Source organism: Xenopus laevis, chromosome 9_10S (assembly GCF_017654675.1).
Source record: "Xenopus laevis strain J_2021 chromosome 9_10S, Xenopus_laevis_v10.1, whole genome shotgun sequence".
NCBI lineage: Eukaryota > Metazoa > Chordata > Amphibia > Anura > Pipidae > Xenopus > Xenopus laevis.
In genome coordinates this window covers 15,519,126-15,536,612 of record NC_054388.1, presented here as the reverse complement: position 1 = coordinate 15,536,612, position 17,487 = coordinate 15,519,126, and the positions used below count along the sequence as shown (strand labels likewise).

The window sequence follows — 17,487 nt, the reverse complement described above, 5'->3', positions numbered from 1 at the left end:
TGATCCCAGAAATGAAAGTGAGAAATCCGTTATTTAACGGTTGTCTGTGCGGCCAAATGCAGGATGTACTTCTGTGTATTTATCCTGAGTTGTCTGTAGTCTGCCTGTTTCCCATTCTCCTCCCATAATGATATTTTCTATTAGAATATACACAAAACCAAGGCTAATATCGTGTATCAATGCTCCGCTCACTTCTGATCCCAGAATAAGAAAGTGAGTTTACAGCCAATCACATTTTATGTTTATTTCCTGATAGTGATTGGCTGCAAGTTCAGCACATGTTTACATGCTGTTAGATAAGTGGGACCCCAGTAAGGAGATGTGGGGGTTCAGCTCATGTATCTTTGATAAGGAAATATTAATTCTAATGGGACAATGTTAGGCTGGGAGAAAACAGTCCTGCTCTTCTTGCACACCTCAATAAACCACACTGACAAAAACATGGGACAGATTTATATATTTGAGTTGTCTGCCACATGTCATCTGTCTCCATTTCCTGTTCTTTAGACGCAAGTGACCAACGCAGAAAATATTCCCCCGACCAGAAACCGCTTTCAGAGACTTGTGTAAATGCTGGTAAGTGACAAATACTCAGGGCTTTTCTGCTGGGAGTGTAAGGGACCTCCGTGCTGAGTGCAGTGCTAATATATTTGCATGTTCTAAAGAAGTATGGGGCGTTTGACTTGCTTTGGTTAGACTTGCTTTTGGGGTGTTGGCTGGACAAAGAGATGGGATGGTGCGCTGAGCTTGACTCTGCAAAGAATTATGGCCAGGGCCATAACCCTTTAAGTTGCCACCGAACATGCCTTCAGAAATGTTTTTTGAACTAACATAGCTGCTATTGATCCTCATTCTAATTCTCTCCCCTCATTCTCCTACTTTGACCACACTCTACTTGTGCCTCCTTTGTAATTCCAGGTTGTATTTCCCTGAATGGCATTAAAAACACATTTTAGGGTGTGACCTGATAGGGAACTGAAGCCTGTATTTGCTTGTGTGAAAGCAGGGATGTAATGGGCTATCCTCCTCCTCCTCCTCCTCCTACTGTGCTTCTGGCAGGCACCTCAACTGCTCATTTGAAACACAGGCAGGAACTGTAGCATCTATAGGATATGAATTTCTTTTAACCCAGAGTGAAACCATATCTGTCAGTGCCACAAGTTTGAGGGGTATTTTTTATTTATGCTTTATCTCATTTAAGATCCCCATGTTTATTGGAAGGGGACCACTGGCTCTATATTGGTACAGGACCAGTGATGCTGACAGTATTGTTAGATATGCAGTGAAGCAAAGAATTTACAAATTGATGGACAATAAGAATTACTCTCCATTTTGGCATGTTGACCATTTGGGAGGTTTAGACAGTGTCGGACTGGGACACCAGGGGCCCCACCCAAAAACCTTTGACAAGGGCCCACCAATAATCTTAGACCAGGGGCCCATTATTTTTCTTCCTCTCCTCATCAACTTCTATTTCCTAGTCTCTTTTCTTAATACATACTATACTCTATTTTCTATATTTAGCCTATTTGTTCTGATAAAAATAGGGAATGGCCATGGAAAAGGCCAAATGTTTAGCAGCATGAGGGGCCCCACTGACACCTGAGCCCACCGGGAGTTTTCCCGGTATCCCTGTGGGCCAGTCCGACACTGGTTTAGATTAATTCTGAGCATTAGTGGATTGAGTTGAATGCATTTCTGTTGGTTGTGCTAAAAGAAGCAATGCCACAGCTATTTTCAGCTTGTCTAATTTATTCAGTTAGTGGGTTGATTTATGGAGAATAGTTTGATACCATTTCATGCACGCTTATATCTCCGAGTGCCATACTTATATGGAATGTGATGCTTCAATTGGTCTGTAATGTGTGTAATATTATCCGTCGGCATTGAGCCCCCATTTTATGATGGCCTTAGTGATTCCCGAGAATGCGTTATTTTTTTTCAGGTGGCTTTGACTAACAGAAAAAATGTGGGAGTACAAAGGGCTCCATCGTTCCAATCAATGGATAGAATGCTTCTTGCATATTTAGATGAAGCATTTTCACATAAGGGCTATTTATCTTTCGAGACCCTATAATGTTTAGGGGTGTTGTTTCCTTTAAGACAGTGAAATCCTATTGACTGGAATGTTTCTGCCATGTCATAACTTATTGGCTCTTCTCATTATCTCTGCTATCACCGTCCTCTCCTACAACAGGTCTGCCAGGCGGATGTCTAAGAAACATCGGCAGAAGATCCTCATAATGCATCTGGAAAAAGAGACCGCACAATCTTAATACTCACCATGCAAAAAACGAAAAGGGTACGTATGCCTATAGGCTAATGAAACTGCATCATCCCCAGTGACCACATTTTCAATTCTTTAGGAATGATTTGTTTCCATTCTTTGCAGGAGCCCAGTAACCCTGGCTGCTTACTTGCAGGAAACTGGGAAATTTCTTGTGCAGCGGAGTTTTAAATTAAATCCATGTCCATCATGGTACTTTGCTGTTAACTTGCAATTGATTACCTCACATAGTCATCAATGTACTTCGCTCATATTACATACGCAGACAAATTATACTCTCATCGTGGTCTCTGGTCCCCCTGCTTACATCCATCCAGCACTGGCTTAGAATCTACTGTGTTGTGTGTTTCTGCCAGTGCAAGTTTGACTTCTGATTCTTCTTGAGAGACGGCACTAAAAAGATGTGACTGTTGGCGTAAGGGTGCACTGATTTTCTACTACTTTCTTTTGCAGATCCAGTACTAAAGACAGACACGCTCCAGTAATCAGGGGCCAACCCACAAGCAGCCATCATGGCACCACCTCTCCAAAACCGAAAGCCCAACTGACCATGCCCTCAACTCCAACTGTACTGAAGTATGTCTGCGCTGTGCCAGCCACTGAGTGTTAATCTCAGCAGTAGATAACTGATAGCAATAGTGTGACACAGCAATAGGACCTTTTATGATAGGTTGGGACTCTTGACACAACAGGATGTGCCCCTGATTGGCTAATGTTTCTTTTCTTTTATAGCTAATAAACTGTAGGTAACCTAAGGAGGTAAACCTATTTTCCCATGAAGCAAGTTGTAGGGATACTGTAGCACTAGCTCAGCACTGCCCTGCCTTCATGATTTGCACTGTAAACTTACCATAGTGTTGTTCAACCTTAGAGTGGACAAGGGTCCGTGACCTATTTCCATAAGTCAATTAGCAGACTAGTAGTCATCACGACTTTCACTTTCTTCCTTAGTTGGGTGCACGTCCTCCAATGGCCACTTTCCACTGGCAATACTGACAAAGAAGTGAGTCCAGCACCCGCAGTTGATAAAGGACCCGCTTGATAAAAGACCGCATGGTCTGAAACGTTGCTGTAATCCCCTTGCACCAATAAAGGCTGTTTTATTTAAAACTGTTCTTTGTCACTATTTCCATAAGTCATACAGATTTTTTTTTTCAGCAGGAGGAACATTCTGGCGAAGTCTAAAAATTCAGTAGAACAAGAGCTTGAGAAAATGCAAGTGCTTCAGAAGGAAATGCTAGAGAGTCTCAAGAAAAATGAGCATTCCATGAAAGTTGCCATATCTGGAGCAGGTGTGTACATATTAGTGAGAGTAACTATATTTCCCAGATCCAATACAACATGAAAATTTGGCTTAATTCTTTCTAAATAAGTCTGTCTCCTGCCCTTCCAATCCTGGACCTTTGTAAAGAGACGTTAGATACCATATTTGTTATCCTTGGCATTATCTCTTACCAAATTTGACCATACAATTAACTTCATCTGGGACTACTGGCAACTTTCAAAGGTCAACCATGACTTACTTTGCATGGCTCAAAGGCCCTCAGATTTTTCATGGTTTCATCAATGCCTGAGTAACTTTGGATGCAATGATTAACCAGCAACTCCTCTGCATTTGGTACCACCTCCATCAAATCATAAACTACTAACTGAAGAGTCTGGCCCAGAGGAAAGGTTGATGACCTCCAACTACTCATGAAGGGGCCAAGGCTGAAGGAAAAATTAACAGACTTAAAGGAACAGTAACACCAAAAAACGGAAGTGTCCTAAAGTAATGAATATATAATGAAACTGTTGTTTTGCACTAGATTCCGGAATTTCACCTGGAATCATCACAGTCCAAGCTGTCAGATAAACAAGAGAAATCTACCCATTGTTTTTCTGTTGTCTCCCTGTCTGCTTAACCTGCAATAACCATTTGACTTCAGGTCGGATCCCACACTTTTCTAAATGGAGAGTCCTGAGGATTTGCATAAGAATAGCACCCAATCTGACCGGAAGTCAAATGCTTTATATTACCACAGCTTTAGCAGACCGGGAGACACACCATTGAGAAACACCTGAATGGAACTGCACTGCAAATTCTCATGGCAGGTTTATTTATGTCATTGTGTCATTTGGCTTGTAGCCCCTCTGACCACCAAGGATCATTATAGGCCTCTTCTATCTTTGTTGTCAATAAGGGAGGGCAGGGGTGCATGAGAAAAAAATCCAACGGCACAGAAAGGGAAAAGTGAACTGGATCAGAGTGAGAGGTAGATAACAAAGAGAGAACAGTGAAACAAAATAAAGAAAAGGTGAGGGAATACTGTGGAGAATAGACACTTCCATTCTTCATTTCAACCTAGAGTATCTCATCTGCTCTTACATAATGGTTTTTCAAGGGGTTTTTCTTTTTTAAGGTTGTTTTTGCATCACTGCACTTTGCACTGAAGGGGGTATTATTTTAAAAGATTTGTATAAAATGTCTCCTTTAACAGACTATCAGGAAAAAGTGTGGCTTTCCTAAGCTAAATTGTGAATCTGAACATCCTCCATGGTTGCATCTTGCAATACTATGTATTCTGGGCCAGTACCCATTTAAGGTGGGCAGGCTCACTGGTTGGTATGATGGTGCTGGTCATGCCTCTGTATAGTTCATACGTTGGAGGAGCAGTATTTTACCATGTGGCTAAAAATTTAGATTTGTAACTTTGGAGTTGACCACAGGCATGGCATTGATCTGTCTTGTTATGAGCGTTTCCTATCATAGCCATTGACTGCTTGCCCATGTTCCAGCTGCATCTTTCTCTCTTTTTTAAATGTAGATAGCCTTTCTGGTTCCATGATTCAAGACGGCTTGAGCTCCTTGCCTACCCACTAGAACTGTCCTTACTGCGCTGGACATGCAATCCTCCTATATTTACTGGTGGATTTAATACAAGGAGAGCCTGTCTTCCATTGTACAGTGGCTGTAGCGGCAATCAATATAGTGAGGCAGGATGAATCCCAGTGTGTATTTGCTCTTTGATACCATGGTTCTATTCCTGAGGAGGAACTCTGAGCAGCCTCTTTTCTACCAGAAGTGGACTATCCACATGATACTTTAAGCAGCCTGGGTATAGGCCTTCAGGTGGGAAAATAACAGCTGCACAGTCCTAATACAAATTACTAATTGATATATTCGCTGGATGAGTAATAGGTAATATCTCACCCGCTAAAGAAAGTGGCCTGGGTGTAGAAACCCCAGGTCAATCACATAAACAAAAGTTACGGTGTGGAGTCTCTGGTAGATAAGGGAAAAGCACTCACCCGACGTCTCAAGCGGTCCGGGTGCATCGCCCCGAACCCGTAGCCAAGGGTGTATGCACTTGTGGAGTTAAAGGAAAAATCAGCAAGCACTCCGGAAGACTCTTGTAGTAAGTAAAATTATCGCTTTATTTCAAATACATTAAAACCATTGTGGTTTTAATGTATTTGAAATAAAGCGATAATTTTACTTACTACAAGAGGCTTCCAGAGTGCTTGTTGATTTTTCCTTTAACTCTATAGGCCTTCAGGGCCAGACTGAGTATTAAAATAGGCCCTGGCATTTCAGGTACATAGCGGCCCAATCAGCCCAACAGAGGCTCAAACAGCCCCCACCAGCCCACTAAATACTGACTTTATATGGGACCTTATAGCAGCCCCTCTGGCATTTGCCAGAACCCACAGATTGCCAGTCCAGGCATGTAGGCCTTACTAGGGTAAGGTAGGTGTCACTCACTCTTTCTTATATAAATAAGAAAGAGTGAGTGACACCTACCTTAACCTAGTAAGGCCTACATGCCTTAGAACCCCCTCTGGAATATACTGAAATTACCGCACTCCCCTCCCTCACTATCCCAGCTCAGCCACACCCCTACTTTCTCAGCTCAGCCACACTTCTACTCTCTCCTTCACTATCCCAGCTCATTTACACTCCTACTCTCCCTCAATATCCCAGCTCAGCCACATGCCTACTCCTCAAAAATGAATCAACCTAATGAATTCCCTGACACCATCTTTGGGAATATTCGGATACCCGACCCTATATTTGCCACTAGGTGGGGCTGTTTAAATAGGAAAAGGCGCTTGCACACAGCTGCTTTGAGAAGCCCCTCTGAATAGGAGCTCTGAATAACCACCCCCAGCTCCTGGTAATGAGTAGTTGTTAATAACTTAGTAAGGACTGTGCCATAAAATTGCCCCTACCTGATTTTGTGATCAAGAGGGAAGAGGCGGGGTTATACTTATAAAGGTGTTTGTCACATTTGTAATTACATCCTGATGAAGGGAGGTTGTACTCCCCAAACGTTGATGTTGGTGGTGATGTAAATTAATAAAGAGGGGGCACTTTCCCCACTGCAGAAATTGTGTGTGTGTGCGGATCCGTGAACAAAAAGTTGCTGTTAGTAACGACTTTGCCATAAATTGCCCCTATCTTATACAGTATGTTTCTGTCTCTAGGGATGCACCGAATCCACTATTTTGGATTTGGCCAACCCCCGAATCCTTTGTGAAAGATTTGGCCGAATTCCGAACCGAATTTGCAAATTATGAACTATGCAAAGCTGCTGCATTGAGGGTCCCCCGGTAGGACTGGGGAAAACATTTTTTATTTCCTTGTTTTGGTGACAAAAAGTAACGTGATCCCTCCCACCCCATAATTTGCATATACAATTTAGGATTGGTTCGGTCGGCAGAAGGATTCGGCGAATCTGAATCCTGCTGAAAAAGGCAGAATCCTGGATTTGGTGCAAAATCCCTACTGTCTACACAGGCACCTGCTTCAGTACAGATCCTTTCAGTAAAACAATAAAAGTCCTATCCTTTTTGAATAGGATGGCCTATATCCTGAATATTTTTAAGGAGTCAAGATTCTAGAAATAATTATCAATGTCCCCCCTTATCACATTACCCATCTACCCTGCCCTATGAGCTTACCAATCTTTGCCCTCTATTACATTACTATCAATCCCTGCCCCTGAGAGTTTACAATCTAAGTCCCTGTCCCAGTGAAGCTTATAATCGAAAATCCCTATCACAATCCTATCAGTTCCTCACCCTGTAAAGTTTACAATCTAAGGTCCCTATCATATTGCATCGTTCCTGTTCCAGTGCACTTACAATCTAAGGTCCCTGGAATTATTTAGTAGTAGAATTGGGCCAAGTAGTAATTATATTTCCATGTGATGCCTTACTATTCCACACATATTCTCTCCCATTCTGCCCAAATACCTGGAAAAATAATCAGTCTTGTTTATGTGCCAGTGGGCTCTTTGGAGAAGTTCATCTCTTGTGGTGAAAGTTCTCAGCAGTAAAGATCGGGTAAGGATAAGGATAATGAGGAAATAGTGGCAAAGTAAAACCAAAAATAGTCGATATAATAAGCACACGCGAAACAATACGAATAAACCACCTGAAAAGGTAATTATTCCAATATATTGACAAACATTAGAATTATAAATACACACCTTATGTTTAAATCATAAAAATCAGACATTTCATTATGAGCAGGGTTTTTAGCTAATAATGTTCCAATTCTCATCACTATAGTTCCCTATGAATCTGCATTTTGAGAAACCATACAATTTATCACTCTTTTAGACTATGTTCCCTATATCTCACTTTTAGTCTGACTCATATACTGCGACCCATGGTCGTATGCCAGTAAGTAGCTCAGAACCCCCCCATGTAAATGTGATCTTTACTTTCAGCTCTAACACTTCCCCTGTTGTTTTGGAGGAGAAAGAATAATTTTTATGGTGAGTAAAGCATCTCTTTTTTCCCCCACATCTGAACAAGCTCACAAGAAGGTCTCTATCCTCGTGTATTGGAATTTCTAAATGATACCCTAGGGCAGGAGTGCCCATACTTCTACATCCATAAAAGCATTGTTAGCATTCTGTTCCATGAAAAATACATAATACTGATTTATGGGAAAATGTATATTGCTTTATTTAACAAACAATATTTCTCAGGTAATCTTAAAGGAGATGGATAGCTACGGAGGCATTTTTATTGCCAATAGATTAGCTGCCAATAGTGCAAGCTAGAATGCTATATATATATATATATATATATATATATATATATATATATATATATATATATATATATATATATATATATATATAATATATATATATATATATGTATATATGTATATATATATGTGTAGAAGCTCTCTGTTTGTTTAGGATAGCAGCTGCAGTATTAGCTTGGTGTGACATCACTTCCTGCCTGAGTCTTTCCCTGCTCACTTATAGGTCTGGGCTCAGATTACAGCAGAGAAGGGAGGGGGGGGGGAGAGCAAACTGAGCATGCTCTTGCCCGGGGCAAGGAAGTTTAAGCTGAAGGCAGGAAGTCTGATACAGAAATCCATGTGTACACAGAAGGAAAGAAATGCAGTGGTTTTTTTTTGACAGGGGACTCAGCAGCAGCATTACTTTGATGGTTTACTGGTATATTTAGGTGGCCCTTTCTTATAAGCCTTACTTAGTTTTTAACTTTCCTTCCTTTAACATAATAAATATCATGATAAACATGAAAATATAGGAGGGTGATTTAGTCAAGCTGTTGGTTGACAGTGTCTTGAGATCTACTGATCACCAGCTAAAGGTCTACTAATAGATCCTGATCTACCTTGGGCACCTCTGCCCTAGGTTAGTGTCCAGGAATAACTGTAGATAAAATACTCAATACCTAGCTAAGCAGGATTGGATCTCTCTATAATGTGGATTAAAAGCGATACAGAAAATGGGATTACAGTATTTGTATCTCATTTCTGTTTAACCCTTTAAGTGCCACAGAACCTAGAATCTACGTTCTGTGGAAAAGTAACTTGAAATGCCACAGAACGTAGATTCTACGTTCTGCAGCACTTCCGGGTTGTGGAGCGGAGGAGCGGCTGTTAGAGCCGCTCGCTCAGTTCCGCTTCGATCCCCTGCCCCTAGGCAACGAGCAGAGCAGGGGGATCGAGTGGCCCCTGGGCACGATCGCCCAGGGGCCAAAAGCGGCAGCAGGCACGTGTTACTTACGTGTCCTGCTGCTTGCAGCCTACACTGAGTCGTCGATCTCGCCCCCACAGCACAGAGACAGGAACCCACGTCGCAGATGTCTTCCAGGGGCTCTTGCTGATCGTCTGCAACAAGTCTCCAGCGACTTTTTCAGGTTAGTGCAACAATTACACACACAAACACACCAACACAACACTTATTACAGTAATACACACTTAGATTCACACTTACACACACTTTACAGGGATACATTTTTGGGGAATTGGGGGGGGTCAATTACACTCACTGCACTTACATACACGTGCACACGCACACACGCGCACATAACATGTAATTTACCCATTTGTACACACACACGCACATACATGGCATTGGGCTTTTTTTTTTTTTTCTTATCGCATCGTCTCTTTTTTGGCTGAAAAAAAATGTTTTATTGCCATTACGAATAGCGTATTCGCTAACCGTACTGTGCAATATCTTTTGTATGTTATTTCGGTGATTATATTGCAATTTGGGGTATTTTGGTGCATTTTTAGCCATTTTATAGAATTTTTAGCCATTTTATTGCATTTTTCAGCTTCTGCATATGTTATGTTCACTTGTTTCTAGCCGTATAACCTGTTTGGCCCAGCTTGAATATTCAAACTGTGATTCTGAACGGCCGATAACACTAGTCTGGAAAAAAAACATGATTTTTGTGGTTTTATTGGATTTTTTTGCATTTCACTCTTACTGCCTTATTTTGTTTTGCCTTGTAAATTTTATCTACTATATATCCATTTGGGGGGGTCTTGTGCGCCACATAGTTTGGTATATCTATGCATATTGGCATCAAAGTGTTCAGTAGACACCTGGCGTTCATATTTAGGATGTTTTATGCTGATATGTTACGAAATGTGGGGGCATATAATGGGGTAAAATTCAAGCTTTCTGACAATTTTGCAGAGATTTTATAAAAACCGTTATGTTCGAGCATTGCTTTGCAGTTTGGCAGTTTGCAGTAGAAAAACACATATTTACCCATATTGGATTCGTTCAGAATGTGTATTTTCCGAAAATATATGGTTTTCTGGGGTCTCTGTACTGTTAGGGGGGGTCTAATGTTGCATTAATACACCACACCGGGATGCTTATATTGCAGCCAGCCAGCGCGTCAGCCGTGAAAATGTAAATACACTATTGTCATTTGGGGGGGTCTCTGTGCGCCACATAGTTGGTATATCTATGCATATTGGGCATCAAGTGTTCAGTAGACCCCTGGCGTTCATATTTAGGATGTTTTATGCTGATAAGTTACGAAATGTGGGGCATATAATGGGGTAAAATTCCAAGCTTTGTGACGATTTTCAGAAATTTGAATAAAAACCGTTACGTTCAGCATTGATTTGCCAGTTTGGCAGTTTGTAGTAGAAACACTTATTTACCCATATTGGATTCGTCAGAATGTGTACTTTCTGAAAATATATGGTTTTCTGGGTCTCTGTACTGTTAGGGGGGTCCTAATGTTGCATATTACACACACCGGGTGCTTATATTGCAGGCAGCCAGCGCGTCAGCCGTGAAAATGTATATACACTATTGTCATTTGGGGGTCTCTGGTGCGCCACATAGTTTGGTATATCTATGCATATTGGGCATCAAAGTGTTTAGTAGACCCCTGGCGTTCATATTTAGGATGTTTTTATGCTGATAAGTTACGAAATGTGGGGCATATAATGGGGTAAAATTCAAGCTTTGTGACGATTTTCAGAAATTTGATAAAAACCGTTACGTTCAGCATTGATTTGCAGTTTGGCAGTTTGCAGTAGAAACACTTATTTACCCATATTGGATTCGTCAGAATGTGTACTTTCCTGAAAATATATGGTTTTCTGGGGTCTCTGTAACTGTTAGGGGGGTCTAATGTCGCATAATAACACACACCAGGTGCTTATATTGCAGCAGCCAGCGTGTCAGCCGTGAAAATGTATATACACTATTGTCATTTGGGGGTCTCTGTGCGCCACATAGTTTGGTATAATCTATGCATATTGGGGCATCAAAGTGTTCAGTAGACCCCTGGCGTTCATATTTAGGATGTTTTATGCTGATAAGTTACGAAATGTGGGGCATATAATGGGGTAAAATTCAAGCTTTGTGACGATTTTCAGAAATTTGATAAAAAACCGTTTACGTTCAGCATTGATTTGCAGTTTGGCAGTTTGCAGTAGAAACACTTATTTACCCATATTGGATTCGTCAGAATGTGTACTTTCTGAAAAAATATATGGTTTTTCTGGGTCTCTGTACTGTTAGGGGGGTCTAATGTCGCATAATAGCACACACCAGGTGCTTATATTGCAGCAGCCAGCGTGTCAGCGTGAAAATGTATATACACTATTGTCATTTGGGGTCTCTGTGCGCCCACATAGTTTGGTATATCTATGCATATTGGGCATGCAAAGTGTTCAGTAGACCCCTGGCGGTTCATATTTAGGATGTTTTATGCTGATAAGTTACGAAAATGTGGGGCATATAATGGGGGTAAAATTCAAGCTTTGTGACGATTTTCAGAAATTTGATAAAAAACCGTTACGTTCAGGCATTGATTTGCAGTTTGGCAGTTTGCAGTAGAAACACTTATTTACCCATATTGGATACTTCAGAATGTGTACTTTCTGAAAATATATGGTTTTCTGGGGTCTCTGTACTGTTAAGGGGTCTAATGTCGCATAATACACACACCAGGTGCTTATATTGCAGCAGCCAGCGCGTCAGCCGTGAAATGTATATACACTATTGTCATTTGGGGGTCTCTGTGCGCCATATAGTTTGGTATATCTATGCATATTGGGCATCAAAGTGTTCAGTAGACCCCTGGCGTTCATATTTAGGATGTTTTATGCTGATAAGTTACGAAATGTGGGCATATTAATGGGGTAAAATTCAAGCTTTGTGACGATTTTCAGAAATTTGATAAAAACCGTAACGTTCAGCATTGATTTGCAGTTTGGCAGTTTGCAGGTAGAAACACTTATTTACCCATATTGGATTCGTCAGAATGTGTACTTTCTGAAAATATATGGTTTTCTGGGGTCTCTGTACTGTTAGGGGGGTCTAATGTTGCATATTACACACACCAGGTGCTTATATTGCAGCATCCAGCGCGTCAGCCGTGAAATGTATATACACTATTGTCATTTGGGTCTCTGTGCGCCACATAGTTTGGTATATCTATGCATATTGGGCATCAAAGTGTTCAGTAGACCCCTGGCGTTCATATTTAGGATGTTTTATGCTGATAAAGTTACGAAATGTGGGGCATATAATGGGGTAAAATTCAAGCTTTGTGACGATTTTCAGAAATTTGATAAAAACCGTTACGTTCAGCATTGATTTGCAGTTTGGCAGTTTGCAGTAGAAACACTTATTTACCCATATTGGATTCGTCAGAATGTGTACTTTCTGAAAATATATGGTTTTCTGGGGTCTCTGTACTGTTAGGGGGGTCTAATGTTGCATAATACACACACCAGGTGTTTATATTGCAGCAGCCAGTGCGTCAGCCGTGAAAAATGTATATACACTATTGTCATTTGGGGGTCTCTGTGCGCCACATAGTTTGGTATATCTATGCATACTGGGCATCAAAGTGTTCAGTAGACCCCTGGTGTTCATATTTAGGATGTTTATGCTGATAAGTTACGAAATGTGTGGCATATAATGGGTAGAATTCAAGGTTTGTGACGGATTTCCGAAATTTGATAAAAACCGTTATGTTCAGCATTGCTTTGCAGTTTGGCAGTTTGTAGTAGAAACACTTATTTACCCATATTGGATTCGTCAGAATGTGTACTTTCTGAAAATATATGGTTTTCTGGGGTCTCTGTACTGTTAGGGGGTCTAATGTCGCATATTACACACACCAGGTGCTTATATTGCAGCAGCCAGCGCGTCAGCTGTGAAAATGTATATACACCATTGTCATTTGGGGGTCTCTGTGCGCCACATAGTTTGGTATATCTATGCATATTGGGCATCAAAGTGTTTAGTAGACCCCTGGCGTTCATATTTAGGATGTTTTATGCTGATAAGTTACGAAATGTGGGGGCATATAATGGGGTAAAATTCAAGCTCTGTGACAATTTTCAGAAATTTGATAAAAACTGTTATGTTCAGCATTGATTTGCAGTTTGGCAGTTTGCAGTAGAAACACTTATTTGCCCATATTGGATTGTCAGAGTGTGTCCTTTCTGAAAATATATGGTTTCTGGGGTCTCTGTACTGTTAGGGGGTCTAATGTCGCATAATACACACACCGGGTGGTTATATTGCAGCAGCCAGCGCGTCAGCCGTGAAAATGTCTATACATATTGTTATTTGTGGGTCTCTGTGCGCCACATAGTTTGGTATATCTATGCACATTGGGCATCAATCTGTTTAGTAGACCCCTATGTTTATATTTAGGATGCTTTATGCTGGTAATGATACATGGACAATATGATGCTGGAAATTTGAAGCTTTGAGGCAATTTCCAGATATTTCACCAAAACCGACAATTGTGGGAAAGCCTTGCGACTCAGTAGTTTGGAGCAGAAAGGCATGGGTACCCATTTTAGATTCAGTAGAATGTGTACTTTCCAAAAATATAAGGGTTTGGGGGGTAAACATATATTTCTGTGTTTTTACCCCCACAAAATGCAGTCAATGTGTTGATTTTTCATTAGCTGAAGTTACCCACGGGACTGTTTGTATGCGCTAACTTCATTTTGGGGCCTCTAAATGCCAGATACTTTGGTAAACCTATTAACAATGGCCACCAAAATGTTCAGAGGAACCATGGCAATCATATTTAGGGTGCTTTTTCTTAGTGCATAATGATACATGGGTGATATGGTGCTGGGAAGTTGAAGGTTTGAGGCAATTTTCACATATTTCACCAAAACCGACAATTTTGGGAAAGCCTTGCGACTCAGTAGTTTGGAGCAGAAAGGCATGGGTACCCATTTTATATTCGGTAGAATGTGTACTTTCCAAAAATATATGGGTTTGGGGGGTAAACATATATTTCTGTGTTTTACCCCACAAAAAATGCAGTCAATGTGTTGATTTCTCAGTAGCTGAAGTAAAGTCCTGATCAATTTGGATGTGCTAACTTCATATTGGTGTCTCTAAATGCCAGATACTTTGGTAAACCTATGCATAATGGGTATCAAACTGTTCAGTGGACCCCTGGCAATCATATTTCAGGTGCTTTTTCTTGGTACCTAATATAGTTTGGGATATGCGGAGCAGCAAAATAAAACCTTTGAAATGATTTTTCAGAATTTTGAATTTTTTATTGAAAAACCGCTATGTTCAGACAAGCTTTTATATTTGGTAGTTGGGAGTAGAGAGACATAGTTACCCATTTTGTAATCGGCAGAATGTGTACTTTTCAAAAATGTATGGTTTTCTGGGGTAAACCTACGCTTTCAGGATTTTTTGCCTTGGAATCTAAAGCATGCCGTTTTCTGCCTTAGTGCTTTCAAAATTCGGTAATATAATGCCGGGAGTTTTTGCTGTACAGAAATCCTAAATCTTCCTAAAACTATACATATCTCGTATTGGCACGTTCGAGAGACATAAGGCTTTCCAAATCAGTTGGATTTTCATCCGTAAAATGAAATATTTTTCTGGTATAAATTGATATACGATGAAAAATTGTCATTTTTAATTTTTTTTTGGTATTTAGCACTATAAATATTTTTGCACAGGTGGAAATACATGAAAACTCAGGCAGATTTAGAAAGCTCAGTTTCTACCGAAAAAAAACAATGTATAGTTTTCCTAGGTAAACTATAGGTTTCCCCTCAGAAAATGCCCCTAAAGTGAGAGAGCACAAAATGTTTCAAAAACGGCTGGCATTTCGCGTAAACAAAATGTGAAATTCTGCTGGCACTTAAAGGGTTAAAGGTGGAGGCAGACGGGGAGATTAGCCAGCGACAAATCTTCTCTACTGGGGGCAACTAATCTCTCCGAAATGACTTCCCGCTGGCAATGAGGATTAAACGCGATACAGAAGATGGTATTATCTGTACAGCTATGGGACCTGATATCCAGAATGCTTGGGACCTGGGGCTTTCCAGATAAGGGATATTTCTTTAATTTGGATCTTCATACCTTACTTCTATTAGAAAATCATGAAAAAACATTAAATAAATCCATTAGGCTGGTTTTGCATCCAATTAGGATTAATTATATCTCTTAGTTGAGATCAAGTACAAGGTACTGTTTTATTATTACAGAGAAAAAGGAAATTATTTTTAAAACTTTGAATTATTTGGATAAAATGGAGTCTATGGGAGATGGCCATTCTGTAATATGGAGCTCTCTGGATAACGGGTTTCCAGATAACGGATCTCATACCTGTATCCAGGGCCGGAACTAGGGCAGGCAGAGTAGGCGTCTGCCTAGGGCGCAATAACAGGGGGGGGCACACTTCTAGGGGGGAAATTTTTATTTATTTTAAAATAAACCTTGGTTTAATTGTAGTGTATCTAGATTTAATACACCGACCGTGTGTGAATTTTTAGTAGTAGACTATAGTGCTCCAGCAGCGTTCCCCACCCCTCTCTTACTTGCTGTCATTGGAGTTCCTGCGCTTTTCCATAATGCGCATGCGCTGTAGGAGGCGTATTGACGTCAACATTGTGCAGCGTTGAAACAGAAGTGGGCAGAAGAGAGAGGCACATTGCTGGCCTGGCGCGTTTGTGTGACGGACAACGAAGAGAGCTGCTGCTGCTGCGCACTGGGCTTATTTTCTGATGCTGGCATAGGTACAGATCCGGGCAATAATTTTGCTGTTGCTGCTGGCCTGGCACATATTTTGGGGGCAATATTTTGCTGGCACAGATATGAGGCAATATATGGCTGCTGACTGGCACATATACAGATTTGTGGGCAATATTATGGCAGCTGGCACAGATTTAGATTTGGGGGCAGTATTTTTGCTCCTGGCAGAGGTACAGATTTGGGGCAATATTTTGGAGGCTGGCACAGGTACAGATTTGGGGGCAGTATATTGGGTGCTGGCAGGCAGAGGTACAGATTGAGGGGCAATATTTTGGATGCTGTTGGCACAGATTTGGGGGCATATTTTGGAGGCTGTCACCAGGGGTGATCCTGGCCCCTCCGCTGCCTGAGGCAGCAGCAGTTGCTGCTGCCCCACCTCCCCCGGAAGTTCGCTCTTAAAGTACCAGGAGCAGCATTTTTGCTGCCCCTGGTACCTAGTGGGGTGCTGCCGCCTGAGGCGACAGCCTCAACTCGCCTTATTGGCGAAGCAGCCCTGGCTGTCACAGGTACAGATTTGGGGGCAGTATTTTGCTGCTGGCTGGGCACGTACAGATTTAGAGGAATATTTTGGCAGCTGGCACAGGCACAAATTTGGGGGGAAATATTTTGGCTACTTGACACAGACACAGATTGATGGGCACTATTTTGGCTGCTGGCTGGCACTGGTACAGATTTGGGGCAATTGTTTGACTGCTGCTGGCAAAGGTACCGATTTGGGGGCAATATTTTGGCTTCTGTTGGCACAGACAAATTTGGGGGCCAATATTTTGTCACAGGTACAAATTTGGGGCTATTGGCACAGATACAGATTGGGGGGTAATAATATGATGGCTTTTGCTGTTGGCATGGGTACATATAGCCATATGATGGGTGCTGGCACTGGTAAAGGGGGGCAATGAAGAAGTGGGCTAATTTTATGTGGCTGACTGATAGCAGCTGGCACATTTATTAATTCTATCTTGTTATCTCAGGTGGGGCAACATGTGGTGACTTTGCTGTGACTGGGGGTTTTTGAGCTATAGCTGATTAGTGTTATGTGTGTGCTGTAATTGGGGGGTGAGGGGCTGTTCCTAAGAATTCAGTATGCCTTAAAGGACCAGTAACATCAAAAATTTTTGTTAAAAAATTCATTAGTATACAACGAAAAATAAACACCCAAGACAAATTAAACTTTTAAATAGCAAAGCCTTTATTAAGAAATAACTTACATATACTCCACTTCCTGTCCTCGCTCAGAAACGGCGAAAAGGGCCATCATCCATCCTGGCAATGTTTGATTTCTCCTCCCTGGCAATTCTACTGACAGCAGCGTGTTGGCTGGTGGAGCAGGGTTTGTGCTGGCTGTTCGGATCCCTCTGGGGAAGGCTT

General features: G+C 41.3%; 1 long non-coding RNA gene across 1 annotated transcript; it reads left to right on the top strand.

Annotated features, from left to right (window-relative positions):
- The first annotated feature begins 534 nt into the window (after window positions 1–534).
- Window positions 535–5,126, top strand: LOC121398897. Its single transcript, XR_005964599.1, has 5 exons — window positions 535–576; window positions 2,198–2,302; window positions 2,741–2,863; window positions 3,446–3,579; window positions 5,095–5,126. It is a non-coding gene; the product is annotated as an uncharacterized LOC121398897 (long non-coding RNA).
- Window positions 5,127–17,487: the final 12,361 nt, after the last annotated feature.